At 36.7% G+C, this 16968-nt stretch overlaps 1 protein-coding gene and 2 pseudogenes across 3 annotated transcripts in view; 1 reads left to right on the forward strand and 2 right to left on the reverse strand.

The window, feature by feature from the left end:
* The window catches only part of ADAMTSL3 (ADAMTS like 3), a 335335-nt gene that overhangs the window by 257549 nt on the left and 60818 nt on the right, over positions 1 to 16968 (reverse strand). The gene's annotated exons all lie outside the window — the stretch shown is intronic.
* Positions 15667 to 15766, reverse strand: LOC120368293 (U6 spliceosomal RNA; annotated as a pseudogene).
* LOC104653172 (heterogeneous nuclear ribonucleoproteins C1/C2 pseudogene) lies at positions 15970 to 16905 on the forward strand (annotated as a pseudogene).

A 16968-nucleotide genomic window follows, 5' to 3' on the forward strand; every position in this document is an offset into this window, starting at 1 on the left:
CAAATTTTCACTGCCCACAGACCAGGAGATTCCCAGGCTGAAAAGCACCATGAGTTTTCAGCATGGCTGGGGACTCAGGGTGGTGCAGAGAAACTCACACAAATCTGGGCAGCCATTTCAACTGGCGCCTGCAACACCTGGAAGACAGAGCTGCCCGTTCAACTGAAAGGGAGTGGGCTGAGACAGGGAGCCAGGAGATCTGGCTCGGCAGGTACCACCCCACAAAACAAGCAATCTGAAATGCTCTGGATTGAGAGTTGTGCAGCAAGTGCAGCTGGACCCAGGACAGTCCAGCTCAGTGAGGGGAAGGGTGTCTGCCACTACCGAGGCAGATCGCCAATACCAAGGCAGTTCACACAGCAGCTGGGCAGAGCCTGCCACAGCTCAGCAATGCCTCTGCTGGCAGATTGTGACTAGACTACTCCGTGTGGGGCAGGGCATCTCTGAATAAAGGCAGCAGCACGTCAGAAACTTAGAAATAAAGCCGACCTTCCTAGGTCAAAGCACCTGGGAGAAGAGGTGGTTATGAATTATGGTGCAGCAGACTTAAAGGTACCTTCCCGGCAGCTCTGCACAGAACAACAGAGCTCCCAGCACAGAACTTGAGCTCCTACAAGAGACAGACTGTCTCCTCAGGCAACTCCCCAACCCCCTTATACCCAAAGAGACACCTCATAAAGGAGAGCTCAGGCCGATATCTGGTGGGTATCCTTCTGGGATGAAGATAACAGAAGAAACCAGCAGCAACCCTCACTGTTCTGCAGCCCCTGTGGGTGACCCCCAGGCAAGCAGGGTCTGGAGTGGACTTCCAGCAGTCCTGCGCAGAGGGGCCTGTCTGTTAGAAGAAAAACTAAGAAACAGAAAGAAATAGCTTCAACATCAACAAAAAGGAGGTCCACTCAGACTCCATCTGAAAGTCATCAACTACAAAGACCACAAGTAGATAAAGCCACTAAGATGGGAAGAAACCAGCACAAAAAGGATGAAAACACCAACAACCAGAATGTCTCTCCCCCTCCAAAGGATCACAACTCCTTACCAGCTAGGGATCAAAGATAGATGGAGAATGAATCTGATGAACTGACAGAAATAGGCTTCAGAAGGTGGGTAATAACACACTTCTCAGAGTTAAAAGAACATGTGCTAACTCAATGTAAAGAAACTAACAACCTAGAAAAAAGGTTAGATGAGAAGCTAACTAGAATAAACAGCATAGAGATGAATATAAACGACTTGATGGAGCTGAACAACACAGCATAAAAACTTTACAAAGCATACACAAGTTTCAACAGCCAAATCAACCAAGCAGAAGAAAGGATATCAGAGATTGAATATTGACTCAATGAAATAAAATGAGAAAGCAAGAACAGAGAAAAAAGAGTGAAAAGAAATGAACAAAGCCTCCAAGAAATATGGAATTATGTGAAAAGACCTAATCTACATTTGATAGGTGTACTTGAATGTGACAGAGAGAATGAATCCAAGCTAGAAAAAACTCTTCAGGATATTATCCAGAACTTCCCCAACCTAGCAAGGCAAGCTAATATTCAAGTCCAGGAAATATAAGGAACACCACAAAGATATTCCTCAAGAAGAGCAACCCCAAGGCACATAATCGTCAGATTCTGGGTTTTTGATTTTCAGGGTTGAAACAAAGGAAAAAATGCAAGGGCAGTCAGAGAGAAACTTTGGGTTATCCACAAAGGGAAGCCCATCAGACTCACAGCAGATGTCTCGGTAGAAACCCTGCAAGCCAGAAAAGAGTGGGGGCCAATATTCAACATCCTTAAAGAAAAGAACTTTCAACCTAGAATTTAATATCCAGTGAAACTAAGCTTCATACGTGAAGGAGAAAGAAAATCCTTTATGGACAAGCAATTGCTGAGAGATTTTTGTCACCATCAGGCCTGCCTTACAAGAGCTCCTGAAAGAAGCACTAAACAAGGAAAGGAACAACCAGTGCCAGCCGCTCCAAAAACATACCAAATGGTGAAGACCACTGACACAATGAAGAAAATGCATCAACTAATGGGCAAAACATTCAGCTAGCATCAAAACGGCAGGATCAAATTCACACATAACAATATAACCTTAAATGTAAATGGGCTAAATCCCCCAATCAAAAGACAGGGACTGGCAAATTGGATAAAAAGTCAAGACCCATTGGTGTGCTGTATTCAGGAGCAGGTTGTTCAGTTTCCATGAAGTTGTGTGGTTCTGAGTTAGTTTCTTAATGTCAACTGGATAAACAATGAAATGAAGGCAGAAACAAAAATGTTCTTTGAAACCAACGAGAATGAAGACACAACATACCAGAATCTCTGTGACACATTTAAAGCAGTGTGTAGAGGGAAACTTATAGCAATAAATGCCCACCAGAGAAGCGAGGAAAGATCTAAAATTGACCAAAGACAAAAAAAATTTGCAATCTACTCATCTGACGAAGAGCTAATACCCAGAATCTACAAAGAACTAAAAGAAACTTACAAGAAAAAAACAAACAAGCCCATCCAAAAGTGGGCAAAGGATATGAACAAATGCTTTTCAAAAGAAGACATATGTGACGCCAACAAACATATGAAAAAATGCTCATCATCACTGATTATTAGAGAAATGCAAATCAAAACCACATTGAGATGCCACTTCACACCAGTTAAAATGGCAACATTAAAAAATCTGGAGACAATAGATGCTGGAGAAGATGTGGAGAAATTGGAACACTTTTACACTGTTGGTGGGAGTGTAAACTAGTTCAACCATTGTGGAAGACAGTGTGGCGCTTCCTCAAGGACATAGAAATAGAAATTCCATTTGACCCAGCAATCCCATTACTGGGTATATACCCAGAGGATTATAAATCATTCTATTATAAAGACACACTCATATGTTCATCGCCGCACTGTTTACAATAGCAAAGACCTGGAACCAACCCAAATGCCCATTGACAATAGACTGGACAAGGAAAATGTGGTACATATACATAATGGAATACTATGCATGTGGCCATAAAAAACGATGAGTTCATGTCCTTTGTAGGGACATGGATGAGTCTAGAAACCATCATTCTCAGCAAACTGACACAAGAACAGAAAATCAAACACTGCATGTTGTCACTCATAGGGGAGTGTTCAACAATGAGAACACAGGGACACAAGAGAAGGGGGCATCACACACTGGGTTCTGTTGGGGGCAAGGGAGGGGCAGCAGGGGTGGGGAGGTCAGAGGTTGGGGAGGGATAACATGGGGAGAAATGCTAGATGTAGGTGATGGGGGTATGGAGGCAGCAAATCGCATTGCCATGTGTATACCTATGCAACAATCCTGCATGATCTGCAAATGTACCCCAGAACCTAAAGTACAATTAAAAAAAAAAAATAAAAGTATTGTCAAAAAAAAAAAAAAAAAGAAATTCACATAACTCTATAGCAAAAAAAAAAAAAAAAAGTTGTGATTCTTAATGCTCCCAATCATTAAACTTTTTGGGTTCTTGAGGCTGGTTTTGCTTTGTTACGAAACTATGCTATGGCTTCTGGCTTCTTTTACTTTATTCTCCATTCCAGCGTCTAACCTCCCTTTTTACCTCTTTTCACACAGAGCAAGCTGAGCACCACTATAAGGAGGATCCTCCAGCTTTAAGGACGTAGAAATAGAAATTCCATTTGACCCAGCAATCCCATTACTGGGTATATACCCAAAGGATTATAAATCTGGTTCACCATCTGGTTTGGAACTGTTTCAGATTCAGCATTGCAGAGTTTATTCCTAGAGTTCCTCCACCTGTAAAATCCGTTGGTTTGATATGCCCTAGGAAGCCAGTGCTCCTGGTATCCACTAGCACCTACCCTGAGCAATTAATATTCATGCATGATCCAGACTTTCTATAATATTCCATGTTTCTCCTTAAGCATCAGGTTTTTAACTTCAGTTTTTAGAATGTTATCCATCTCTTAAAGATAAAAATGAATACCTTTAGGTCAGATAGCACTCCATTTGGTTGCCTGTTCTCTGACAATTCTGTCCTGGAATCATCACGCTGAGTAGTCATTTTCAAACTGAGATCCACAGAGGTATAGTTTTTACTCCCAGTAGATTTTCCCAAGGTTGTACTTCTATAAGTCTGCTAGAGCCACAGGGTTATTGGGTTTGGGATGCCCACTAAAGCAAATATGGCTACAGCACCAAATACTTAGATCACAATACACAAGTTCCATCAAATACGTAAAAAGCCTTCCCATTAAGGATGGGTACAAACAAGCCCAGACTGAGAAGACTACAATAAATATCCAACTGTTCAGTGCCCAGATACTGACAAACATTCACAAGCATCAAGACCATCCAGGAAAACAGGACCTTACCAAACAAACTAAATAAGGCACCAGTGACCAATTCTGGAGTGACAGAGATATATGACCTTTTAGACAGAGAATTCAAAAAAGCCGTTTTGTGGAAGCTCAATGAAATCCAAAATAACACAGAGAAGGATTTCAGAATTCTATCAGATGAAACTAACAAAGAAATTGACATAATTTAAAACAATCAAGCAGAAATTCTGAAGCTGAAAAAAATACAACTGACATATAAAAAGAATGCATCAGAATCTCTTAACAGCAGAATTGATCAAGCACAGGAAAGAATTAGTGAGCTTGAAGTCAGGCTATTTGAAAATACACAATCAGAGGAGACAAAAGAAAAAAATAAAAAATAATGAAGTATGCCTATAAGATCAAAAAATAGCCTCAACAGGGCAAATCTAAGAGTTATTGGAATTAAAGAGAAGGTAGAGAGAAAGATTGGGGTAGAAAATTTACTCAAAAGGATAATAACAGAGAATTTCCCAAACCCACAGAAAAATATCAATATTCAAGTACAAGAAGCTTATTGAACACCAAGCAGATTTAACCCAAAGAAGACTACCACAAAGCATTTAATAATCAAACTTCCAAAGGTTAAGAATAAAGAAAGGATCCTAAAGGCAGCAAGATAAAGAAACAACATACAATGGAGGCCCAATACATCTGGCAGCAGATTCCTCAGTGGAAAACTTACAGGCCAGGAGAGAGTGGCATGACATATGTAAACTGCTGAAAGAAAAAAAAAAAAGCCTTTATCCTAGAATAGTATATCCAGCAAAAATACCCTTTGAACATGAAGGAGATATTAAGGACTTTCCCAGACAAACAAAACTGAGAGATTTCATCAATACCAGACTTGTCCTACAAGAAATGTTAAAGGGCATTCTTTAACCTGAACAAACAAAAAAAAAAAACTTTAATAAGCAATAATAAATCATCTGAAGGTACAAAACTCACGAGTAATAGTAGCTACACAGAAAGACACAGAACATTATAACACTGTAATTGTGACACATAAACCACTCAAATCTGAAGTAGAAATATTAAAAGATGAACCTGTCCAATATAATCACTACAAATTTTCAGGACATAGTACAATAAGATATAAATAGAAACAACAAAAAGTTTAAAAGCAGGAGGATGCAGTTTAAGTGTAGAATTTATATTAGTTTTCTCCTTGCTTGTTTGTTTGTTTATGCAATCAGTGTTAAGTCATCATCAGTTTAAAATAATGGGTTACCAGATAGTATTTGTAAGCCTCACAGTAACATCAAATCAAAAACTATATAACAAATATACAAAAAATAAAAAAGAAGAAATTATGACATACCACCACAGAAAATCACCTTCACTAAAAAACAGGAAGGGGAAAAAAAGGAAGCAAAGACCAGAAAACAAATAATAAAATGGCAAAACTCTGTACTTGTAAATAATAACATTGAATGTAAATGGACTAAACTCTCCAATCAAAAGACATAGAGGGGTCAAATGGATTTTAAAAAATAAGACTCGATGATATGTTGACTACAAAAACACACTTCACCTATAAAGACATACATAGACTGAAAACAAAGGGATGAAAAAATATATTCCATGCCAATGGAAACCAAGAAAGAGCAGGGGTAGCTGCACTTAGACAAAATATATTTCAAGACAAAACATATAAAAAAGAGACAAAGAAGGTCATTATATAATGATAAAGAGGTCAAAACACCAAGAAGATATAACAATAATAAATATGTATGCACCCAATACATCATCCAGAAGATTCTATATAGATCACCCAGAAGAAAATACGCAAAGAAACACTGGATTTAATCTGCATTATAGACCAAATGAACCTAATAGATATTTACAAAACATTTCATCCAATGGCTGTAGAATACACATTCTTCTCCCCAATATATGAATTATTCTCAAGGACAGACCACATGTTAGGCCAAAACCAAGCCTTTAAAACAATTTTTTAAATTGCAATCGTATCAAGCATCTTCTCTGACCACAATGGAATAGAACTAGAAATCAATAACAAGAGAAATTTTGGAAACTATACAAACACATGGAAACTAAACAATATGCTTCTGAATGATCAGTGGGTCAATGAAGAAATTAAGAAGAAAATTAAAAATAAAAATGGAAACACAACATAGCAAAACCGATGGAATACAGCGAAAGTAGTACTAAGAAATTTATAGCAATAAACACCAAAACGAAAAACTGGAAAAGCCCTAAACAACCTAATGATGCAACTTAAAGAACTAGAAAACCAAGAGAAAACAAAACCCAAAATTAGTAAAAGAAATAAAATAATAAAGATCAGAGCATAAATAAATGAAATCAAAACAAAAAAATTGATTTTTGAAAAGATAAACAAAATCAACAAACCCGTAGCCAGACTAAGAAGAAAAGACTCAAAATAAACAAAATCAGAGATGAAAAAGGAGACATTATAAGAGACACGAATAAATCTGAAAGATAATTTATGGCTATTATGAGCAACTATGTGCCAATATATTGAAAAAATCTAGGAAAAAAATGATAAATTCCTAGACACATATAACCTATCAAGATAGAACCAGGAAGAAATTCAAAACATGAACAGATCAATAACAAGTAATCTGATTGAAGCCATAATAAAAAGCCTCCTAACAAAGAAAAGCCCAAGACCCAATGGCTTCACTACTGAATTCTACCAAACATGTAAGAGGCCAGTATTACCCCGATACTAAAACCAAATGCACATCAAAAAAGAAAAAAGAAAACTACAGGCCAATATCCCTGATTAACATTGATGCAAAAATCCTCAACAAAATACTAGCAAACTAAATTCAACAATAAATTAGAAAATTCAACACGACCCAGTAGGATTTATCCCAGGGATTCAAGAATGGTTTAATATATGCAAATCAATGTGATACATCGTATCAACAGAATGAAGGACAAAAACTATATGATCATTTCAATTAATGCTGAAAAAGGCATTTAATAAAATTCAACATCCCTTCATGATAAAAATAAAACTAAAAAAAAAACTAGGTATAGAAGGGACATACATCAACATAACAAAAGCCATATATAACAGACCCACAGCTAGTATCATACCGCATGAGGAAAAATTGCAAGCCTTTCTTCTAAGATCTGCAAAAAGACAAGGATGCTCACTTTCACCACAATTATTCAACATAGTACTGGAATTCCTAGGTAGAGCAATCAGACAGAGAAATAAATAAAGGGCATCCAAATTGGAAAGGAAGAAGTAAAATTATCCATGTTTCCAGATGATATGATCTTATATTTGGAAAAAACTAAAGATACCACAAAAAAAAAAAAAACTATTAGAACTGACAATCAAATTCAGTGAAGTTGCAGAACACAAAGTCACCATACAGAAATCAGTAGCATTTCCATATGCCAATAGCGAACTATATGAAAAAGAAATCAAGAAAGAAATCCATTCACAATACCTACAAATAAAATAAAATACCCAGAAATAAACTTAACCAAAGAAATGAAAGATTTCTACAATGTAAAACATTGATGCAAGAAATTGAAGAGGACACACAAAAAAAATTAAAAGATATTCCACATTCATGGGTTGGAAGAATCAATACTGTTAAAATGTTCATAATACCAAAAGTGATCTATAGATTAAATGCAATCTATATCAAAATATCAATGACATTCTTCACAGAAAGAGAAAAAATAATACTAAAATATATGTGGAACCACAAAAGACCCAGGATAGCCAAAGTTACCCTGATGAAAAAGAAGAAAACTGGAGGAATCACACCTAACTTCAAATTATACAGAGCTGTAGTAACCAAACAGCATGGTACTGCCATTAAAAACCAGACATATAGACCAATGGAATAGAGAACCCAGATATAAATCCAGACATCTACAGTGAATTCATTTTCAACAAAGATGCCAAGAACATACACTGAAGAAAAGAGAGTCTCTTCAATAAATGATGCTGGGAATATTGGATGTCGATATGTAGAAGAATAAAACTAGACTCTCATCTCTTGCCATATACAAAAATCAAATCAAACTGGATTGAATTCTTAAGTCTAAGACCTCAAACTATGAAACTACCTAAAGAAAACATTGGGGAAATTCTCCAGAACATTGGACTGGGCAAAGATTTCTTGAGTAATACCCCACAAGTGCAAGTGACCAAAGCAAAAGAAGGTAAGTGGGATCACATCAAGTTTAAAAGTCTGTGGTCCCACTTACTCAAGAGGCTGAGATGAGAGGATCCCTTGAGTTCAAACAGGCATATGAAAAGGTACTCAGCGTTACTGATCTTCAGAGAAATGAAAATCAAAACTACAATGAGATATCATCTCACTCCAGTTAAAATGACTGTTATCTAAAGGGCAAGCAATAATGAATGATGGCAAGAATGTGGAGAAAGGGAAACCCTCATACACTGCTGGTGGGAATAGATGGTGGTGGGAATATGTAATGACATGGACGCAACTGGAGATCATCATGTTAAGTGAAATAAGCCAGGTACAGAAGGGCAAACTTCACATGCTCTCAGTTATTTGTTGAAGTTAAAAAAAATTAAAACCATTAAACTCATGGGGATACATAGTAGGTGGTTACTGGTGGCTAGGAAGGATAGTGGTGGTGGGGAAATGGGGATGGCTAATGGGTATAAAAAATATAGTTAGATAAAATGAAAGATCTAGTATTTGGTAACACAACAGGGTGACTACAGTCAACATTAACTTACTATTTATTTTAAAATAACTGAAAGTATAATTTGAACACAGAGAAAGGATAAATGCTTGAGGTGATGGATACTCCATTTACCCTGTTTACCCTGATGCAATTATTGTGCATTACATGCCTGATTTAAAATATCTCACATACCCCATAAATATACATACTTACTAGGTACCCACAAATGTTAAAAATAAATGAATAAATAAAAATTTAAAATTAAAAAGAACAAGAAGGGAAATAAGAATCAGGAGTAAAAAAGAGGTGGACACTGCTAAATAAATGTTGAGCCTTAGACGTCCATTCCCCAATCTTTTATTTGTATCAAAATTGCCGCCAACCTTCAAAATATCTTAGTATTGTTAATCCCTACCCAAGTGCCCCTTCATCACTATTTAGAAAGACTATTTTAATCATATTTTAATGATCAAAGTATTATATGCTTATTTGTAGGAAGCCTGCAGAATATATTTAAAAGAAAATTTAAAACACTCCTAATTCCACAACCCAGCGATAACCACTGTTACCATTTTGGCTTTTTCATGAGGTTTTTCTTTCTGTTCACATATAAAAAAATTGTAGACTTGCTATGTAATTTTGTGACCTGATCTTTTAACTTAAGGATATCATATTAGCATTTCCTGTTATTTCAAAAGTATAAACATAATAAAAATCAGGAATATTCCATCTCAGAGATCCCATAATTTACTTAGCCATTCCCTTATGGCTTAACATTTAGATTGTTTCTAGTTGTCAAGTATTATAAATAATAATATCAATGTATTTTTGCAGGAAGCATTCTTTTTACTTAGAATATTCCCTTGGGAAATTCCCTGAAACAAAAATATTGGCTGAGTCAAAAACTAAAGATATTTCTGAGGTTCTTAATACATATTGCAAAACTGCTTATCAAAAGCACTGCACTTAGCAGTAATCAGCAGCACAATGTAAACTTGGTCACTGCCTATCACAATCACCACCACTGAGTTTGCAAACTGCTTTTTCTGAAAGTAATTGCTGGAGGTGGGGGAGTGCTATTTGGTCGTTGCTTGGATTTATATTTTATTGATTAGAAATAAAGTTGAATCTTTCCATATGATTATTAACCAGTCACTCACTTTTAGAACAATAAAGTATTTTCCTTTACCTATTCATCTACCATCTCTATTTTGTCCATTTGCAAAGTCTTTTTTTACATAGTATTTTACAAAATTTGTGTTACATGTTATTTTACTTTAACTTCTCATTTGAATGGCTTTTGACAAGGTATTCATTTTAAGCCTTCTTTGTAGCTAAATCTATCAATACATTTCACTTTCCATTCATTTGAAGCTTCTCCATCAGAAATTAGAGAATTTATTTTCATGGTATTTTAATGTTTTTATAGTTTAATTTTTATTTAACTCTTCAATCCATCTGGAATTTACTATTACATATGTTAATTTAAACTAACTTTTTATAAATTAACCACTTGCTCCAATACTACTTACTAAATATATTAAATGTTTACATTTATTGAAAGAATGTGAGGTTTACCTCTCAATACAGATTGTAGTTACATAATAATTTCTGAAATAAATACCCTCATTTTTGTTATCTTCTACATAATGTGTAATTATATTTTTTCATTTCCTCTTGCATGAATAATTTCTTCAGAAGAATGTTTTACAATTATAATGTTTATAGGTTTTGATTCAAACCTCTTTACTTAATGCTTATTTTAATTACTTAGGCTCAGAGGATATAGCCTGTACCAATTTCTGTATTATAATATTTTCTGTTTCTACATTTCCTAAATTCTAAATTGCTGCTCCCTATCTTTTTCTTTTTTGAAATCAAAATGCAGTATATCTTATAACTGACGCATATATTTAATGATAGCTTTAAATTTTTTTCATAAAAGCTTTTAGTAAAGCAAAAATGTCTTACAGCATTTACTGAATTTCTTCTCTTCCGTTTGATCTCTTCTCTCTTTTATGAGTACTCACATTGGATATCTGAGATCTGTCTAACATAACTACAGTCTTCTCGATTTTATTTCCTTGCCCTTATCCTCTGTAACTGAACTTTTTGAATTTGTTTTCACTAATCTGATTCTCTGCTGAATCCAGAATGCTTCCCATCTCCGGCCTCTGGGTTTCATTTGGAAACTATGCCTTTCATCTTTTTTTTTTTTTTTGTCTTTGCTCATCTCATTCTGTCCCACTGCACAAGTTTAAGGCAGTTTCATTCGAGATCAGCCTGGCCAATATTGTGAAACCCTGTCTCTATTAAAAATACAAAAATTAGCTGGGCGTGGTGGCACGCACCTGTAGTCGCAGCTATTTTGGAGGCTGAAGCAGGAGAATCTCTTGAATCTGGGAGGCGGAAGTTGCACTGAGCCAAGATTGAGCCACTGCACTCCAGCTTGGGCGACAAAGCAATACTCCATCTCAAAAAAACAAAACAGACAAATCTGCTAGTGTCTGGTGTTTCCTAGGTTTCTTGTTGTAAATCGACTTCAGTGAAAGGCAATATCTAAGTGTTTAGAGAATTGGAGGTCCCCTTCTCTCAAACTATGGAACATGTACTAGGCTCTGTGATATAATGTTTATACTTCTTTAAAGAAGTTAATCTATGTAGAATTGGATTATAACTGAGTAGGAGCTGAACAGGGGCTCTTAGAGACCCGTGGGGAAATATACTTTGTTCACCCAAATCCTTTACTAAGAAGCTTCTGAGTCTGAAGCGTCAGAGTTCTCCCTGTGTGCAGATGGGACAATGTGACTGTGAGGTCCAACACACTCAATGCTCATGAATGGTAAGACATGCCACGTGTTTAATGAGATTGCTGATGAACTCTGGTTGTTTAAAATAAGGTTTCCTGTGCCATGTGGCAAGAGTCGAGCCTAACAGACAGATATCAAGTCATGGCAAGATCACATCTGGCAGAGAAAACGGAACTTCAGGGTAACTTCCTATAGTTCTACCAAACTGTTCCAATCCCAGGTAGGGCCAATTTTGCTAAATTAAAAGGTATATATGCTGCTTCTAAATGAAATAGAATAAAAAATAACAACATTAAAGATTGCTAACTAAACTGCACAGAAAAAATATTTCCCACACTCATCATCTGAACCCAGGGAAGAACAAAATGTTTTGTGCATTTATTTTTTAGACTTCTTATTCATGTATTTTAAAATAAAATTTGGCAAGTTCAAGAAAATATTTTTTAACGTAAAAACCATGAGTGGGATAATTTAAGGTTTAAAATTAAGAAAAAATATACTTTAAAACATTTTAAAGGTTTACCCCAAGTTCATGGCATTATAAATCCATGTCTTAAAATGAGTTGAATTGGGGACATTTATTTTGTATTATAAAAGCACTATCCTGTAATGGAGCAGGAAATAAAGCTGCTTCAAGTTAGAACACAAAATAGACTCAACTTGTAAAATATGCTAATGGTAATACAGTTTCACCGCCAACAGCGGGGCGTACTTTCTGTCATTAAAATAGTTTAGTGCTTAGCATGGCTATTCAGAGTATAATGCCCACTGACACATTTTAACCTTTGTGTGTGCTGAAAATTCAAAAACCTTTTGCTACCCACCTCTAAATCAATACTTCTCAAACATGTTCTGCTGTCAGAATGCGTGCAGTATCACGGGGATGCTTTTACGAAGCATCATGGAATACTCAGAAATTAAATTACTGCACACATAAGTTTGAACTTAATTGAATATGATTACATATATTAAAGTGGCAATGAGGTCAGGGACCAAACATTTAAGAAATATCTATGGAAGAAATATTTAATTATAAAATGCTTTTCTGTTCATTAACTTTTTCCTGTGAATTTGCTATTTTTGAATTTGCTTTATTTAATTTTAGGTATGCAATCTAGCATGGCAAAAAAAAAAAAGTGAACATGTTTTCTCTATTTTTTTTAATGTGACAGAGTCTCTCTCTGTCACCCAGGGTGGAGTGCAGTGGTGTGATCCTGGCTCACGGCAACCTCCATCTCCCGGGTTCAAGTGATTCTCCTCCCTCAGCCTCCCAAGTATCCTGCGCCAACCCCACCCAGCTAATTTTTGTATTTTTAGTAGAGATGGGGTTTTGCCAGGTTGGCCATGGTGGTCTCCCCAAGTGCTGGGATTACAAGCACGACCCACCGCACCAGGCCAAACATGTTGAAATTGCTTTGTCATTGACTAATTGTGTCTTGGCGACACTGTTAGCTCCTCCAGGCCAGAACTGTCATATTAATAATATGGAATGACACTATCCAATTCACAGTGAAGTTGAGTTTCATTTTTGTTTTGGTGATGCTGTTTTGTAGCTGTTATTTTCTTACCTTTCACTATGCAAGATTTCAAATATACATAAAGGGAGGCAAAAAAAATCTAATGAACTCCAGGTACCCATAGCCCAGTCCCACAACCAGCAACCCAAGTCCAATCTTATTCTACTACTCACCCACTCCCATTATTTTGAAGCAACTATAAAACATCATTTAATTAGTAAATATTTTCATGTTAATTCATAAAATATGCTTTTTAACATATTCACAATACTGTTTTTACACCTTAGAAATTAGGAATTGACAACAAAATATTAATCTTGCAATTCCCTTATAAATGTCACAAATGGTTGGTCATAAACACCATTTATGACATTTATAAGAAACATCATAAGTTGTTTTGTCTGTTTGTTTGTTCATTTAAATCAAGATCCAAATAAGGGCCAGCATTCCAATTGGTGGATACACTTTTTAAGTCTCACTTAATCTTTTTGGTTCTCTATCTAGTTTTCTTTTTCCTTTGCATTTTATTTGTTGAAGAAGCTGAATTGTTTGTTCTGTAAAGTTTTCCACTGCCTGGAGTTTGGGGGTTGTAAACGAATGATTTTGTTTAATATATTTCTTTGTACACTGCAATTCTCATAAATGGGTAGTTTGATCTAAGCCTCAATTTTAGGGAGGGTGAGAAGCACCATAGAAGGCAAGAATCCTACATGGGTAGTACTGGGCTCTTCCATCAAAAGATGCATGCTATTTGTCTGTCTCTCTTTTTGTAACTTTATTGGCTGTTGATATTCAATTCATAGATCAGTTTACTAGGGTTGCAAAATAATAACATTCTCATTCTATCATCCCTTCTTTATTTATTAACCAGAATATTTCTGTAAGGACAAATTTTCCTTATTTACTGTTTGGTCACCCAGTGATATCATTCATATAGAAAATGCAGTATAAATATTTGCGGTTTTTCCTTCTACTTGTTTTCAGTGTAATGAGTTGATTCCTGAACCCCCACCAACATTGACTCACGCATTTTAGTGTCATTATTAACTTAGGGATTTAAATATAGTTGTTGATACGCTTAAGTCTTTGCAGCTTTTGCTTTCATTGATGCTAAAATTATCCCAGTTTTTCTTTTCTTTTCTTTTTTTTTTTTGCCCAGGCTAGAACACAGTGGCAAAATCTCAGCTCACTACAACCTCCACATCCTGGGTTCGAGCAATTCTCCTGTAGCTGCGATTATATAGGCATGCATCACCACGCCCAGCTAATTTTTGTATTTTTAGTAGAGATGAGGTTTCACCATGTTGGCCAGGCTGGTCTTGAACTTATGACCTCAAAGTGATCCACCCGCTTCAGCATCTCAAAATTCTGGGATTGCAGGTGTGAGCCACCATGCCTGGCCTCAAACTGTCCCAATTTCTGCTTATAAAAGTGTTGACAAGTTGATTCCTGAGTCCTTTTGATGAGATTCTAGCAGTCTTGACAGGTTCTTTGCTACCTGTTAATTACATGGTGTTCCAGGCTAATTTTGCATATTTTTACCTTAGATCCAGAATAAGTAATTTTGCCATGGAATCCTGGTTCCTTTTAAGTGGGGCATGGTGTTTAGAGACCATGACCTGGGCATTAGATCATTGCTATTAAGTTGGCCATTTGCTGATTGTTTTCATGCCTTTTCAGTGAAGGGATCTGGAAAATATGTCCTGGTTTTGTTTTGTTTAAGAAAAAAACACCTCAGGAGTTTTTATAGATACTTACAATTCAATTTTAGGACTATAGAGTTTCCCCCTAATTTCTTGTATCTTTTTTCTCTATTTCCTTCTTCCTACATCAAGAATATGAGTTTTCAAGAACACCAGAATAAAAAATCAGATGATCACATTTGTATTGTTCATTTGCTTTGTCTCACATCACCCACACAGCAGTCTCACAACAGCAAGTCCAATGCCACCATCAACAATAAGGTCACCGCAAAAAGTGTTAAATCTCATTTTTCATTATTTTATCCTTGGATGTGCTGAGCTACAGTGAAATTCATGTGTATTAAAGTCAATTAGAAGAATTCTTTATGCAGTTAACACCACCACTGGGAATCATAGGCTTTTTGCTTTTTTTTTTTATTCTTATGGATTGTTCTTTTAAAATCTAATTTTATTGTACAAATATATGGAACATTCGCATAATCCCAAAGCCAAATGTATAAGATAGGTATATACAGAGAAGTTTAGCTTCTGCCATTTCTCCCACACCTTTTCTCCCCTCCCTTACAACTGACCTTTTTTTTTTTTTTAACTCATCACAGATTTCATATCATCCTTGTATAGATATCACCCTCGTACAGAGGACATGCTAATCTTCTCTGTATTGTTAATTTTAATATATGTGCTGAAGCAAACACAGAGGAGCAGAAGAGTAAACTGTAATTATAAGACACGTGCGACATCTCACTCAGTTCCTCACATGCAGGTTGCTTAATAAGGGCAGCTGTAATCTTAGTCCTAAAAAAGAAAAAGCTCCTCTTCTCTAGTTTCAAGATTGAAATTGCAGGAATTACTTTGGATACAATTCTATTTCACATCGCAATACCACACACCCAGCAGGATGCCAGACACATTACAGAGATTCAATCAACATTTGTTGAGGCTTGATGGAATGATTGGGAATCTCAACACTCTCGTGGTCAAGACATCTCATGTGGAGGCAATCTTTTCTAAGCATGGCAAAATTGTGAGCTGCTTTGTTCATAAGGGCTTTGCCTTCGTTCAATACGTGAATGAGGGAAATGCCTGGGCTGCTGTAGCAGGGGAGGATGGAAGAATGACTGCTGGCCAGGTTTTAGATATCAACCTGACTGCAGAGCTAAAAGTGAACCGAGGAAAGGCAGGTGTGAAACCATCTACGAGTCAGCAACAGAACACGCTTCTCCATGCCCTCTACTCAGCTCCTCCTTTGACTTGGACTAGGACTTTCAACAGCATTATGATGACAGGATGTACATTACCCGGCACGTGCACCCCCTCCTCCTCCTCCTGCTCGGGCTGCAGTGCCCTCAGCACGTATCAGCAAACACCTCATGAGGGGGTAAAGTGGCTTCAGTTCTCAGAGGGGACTGCAGGGGTCTTCCAAGTCTGGAAAGCTGAAAGGAGACGACCTTCAGGCCACTAAGAAGGAGTTGAACCAGATGAAACAAAAAGTGTATTCTCTCCTGGAAAACCTGGGAAAAACTGAAAAGGAACAGAGCAAACGAGCAGTAGAGATGAAGAATAAGTCAGAAGAAAAGCAGAGCAGCAGCTCCGTGAAGAAAATGGGACTAATGTGAAGATGGAGTCCGAGGGGGCTGTGGATGTTTCTGCCGAGGAGGGGGACCTACCGGATGATGATGATAATGAAGGTCGTGGAGCTGATCTGGGGGAGTTGATCAAGGATGGTGAGAAAGAGGCCGAAGGAGGAGAGGATGACAGAGACAGCGCCAATGGCGTGGATGACTCCTAAGCACATAGTGGGGTTTGGAAATCTTATCCCAATATTTCTTTACCTAGGCGCTGGTCTAAGATCAAATTTTTCACCAGATCCTCTCCCCTAATATCTTCAGCACATGCT

The sequence above is a fragment of the Saimiri boliviensis genome, chromosome 5, assembly GCF_048565385.1.
Source record: "Saimiri boliviensis isolate mSaiBol1 chromosome 5, mSaiBol1.pri, whole genome shotgun sequence".
In the NCBI taxonomy this organism is placed as follows: Eukaryota; Metazoa; Chordata; class Mammalia; order Primates; family Cebidae; genus Saimiri; species Saimiri boliviensis.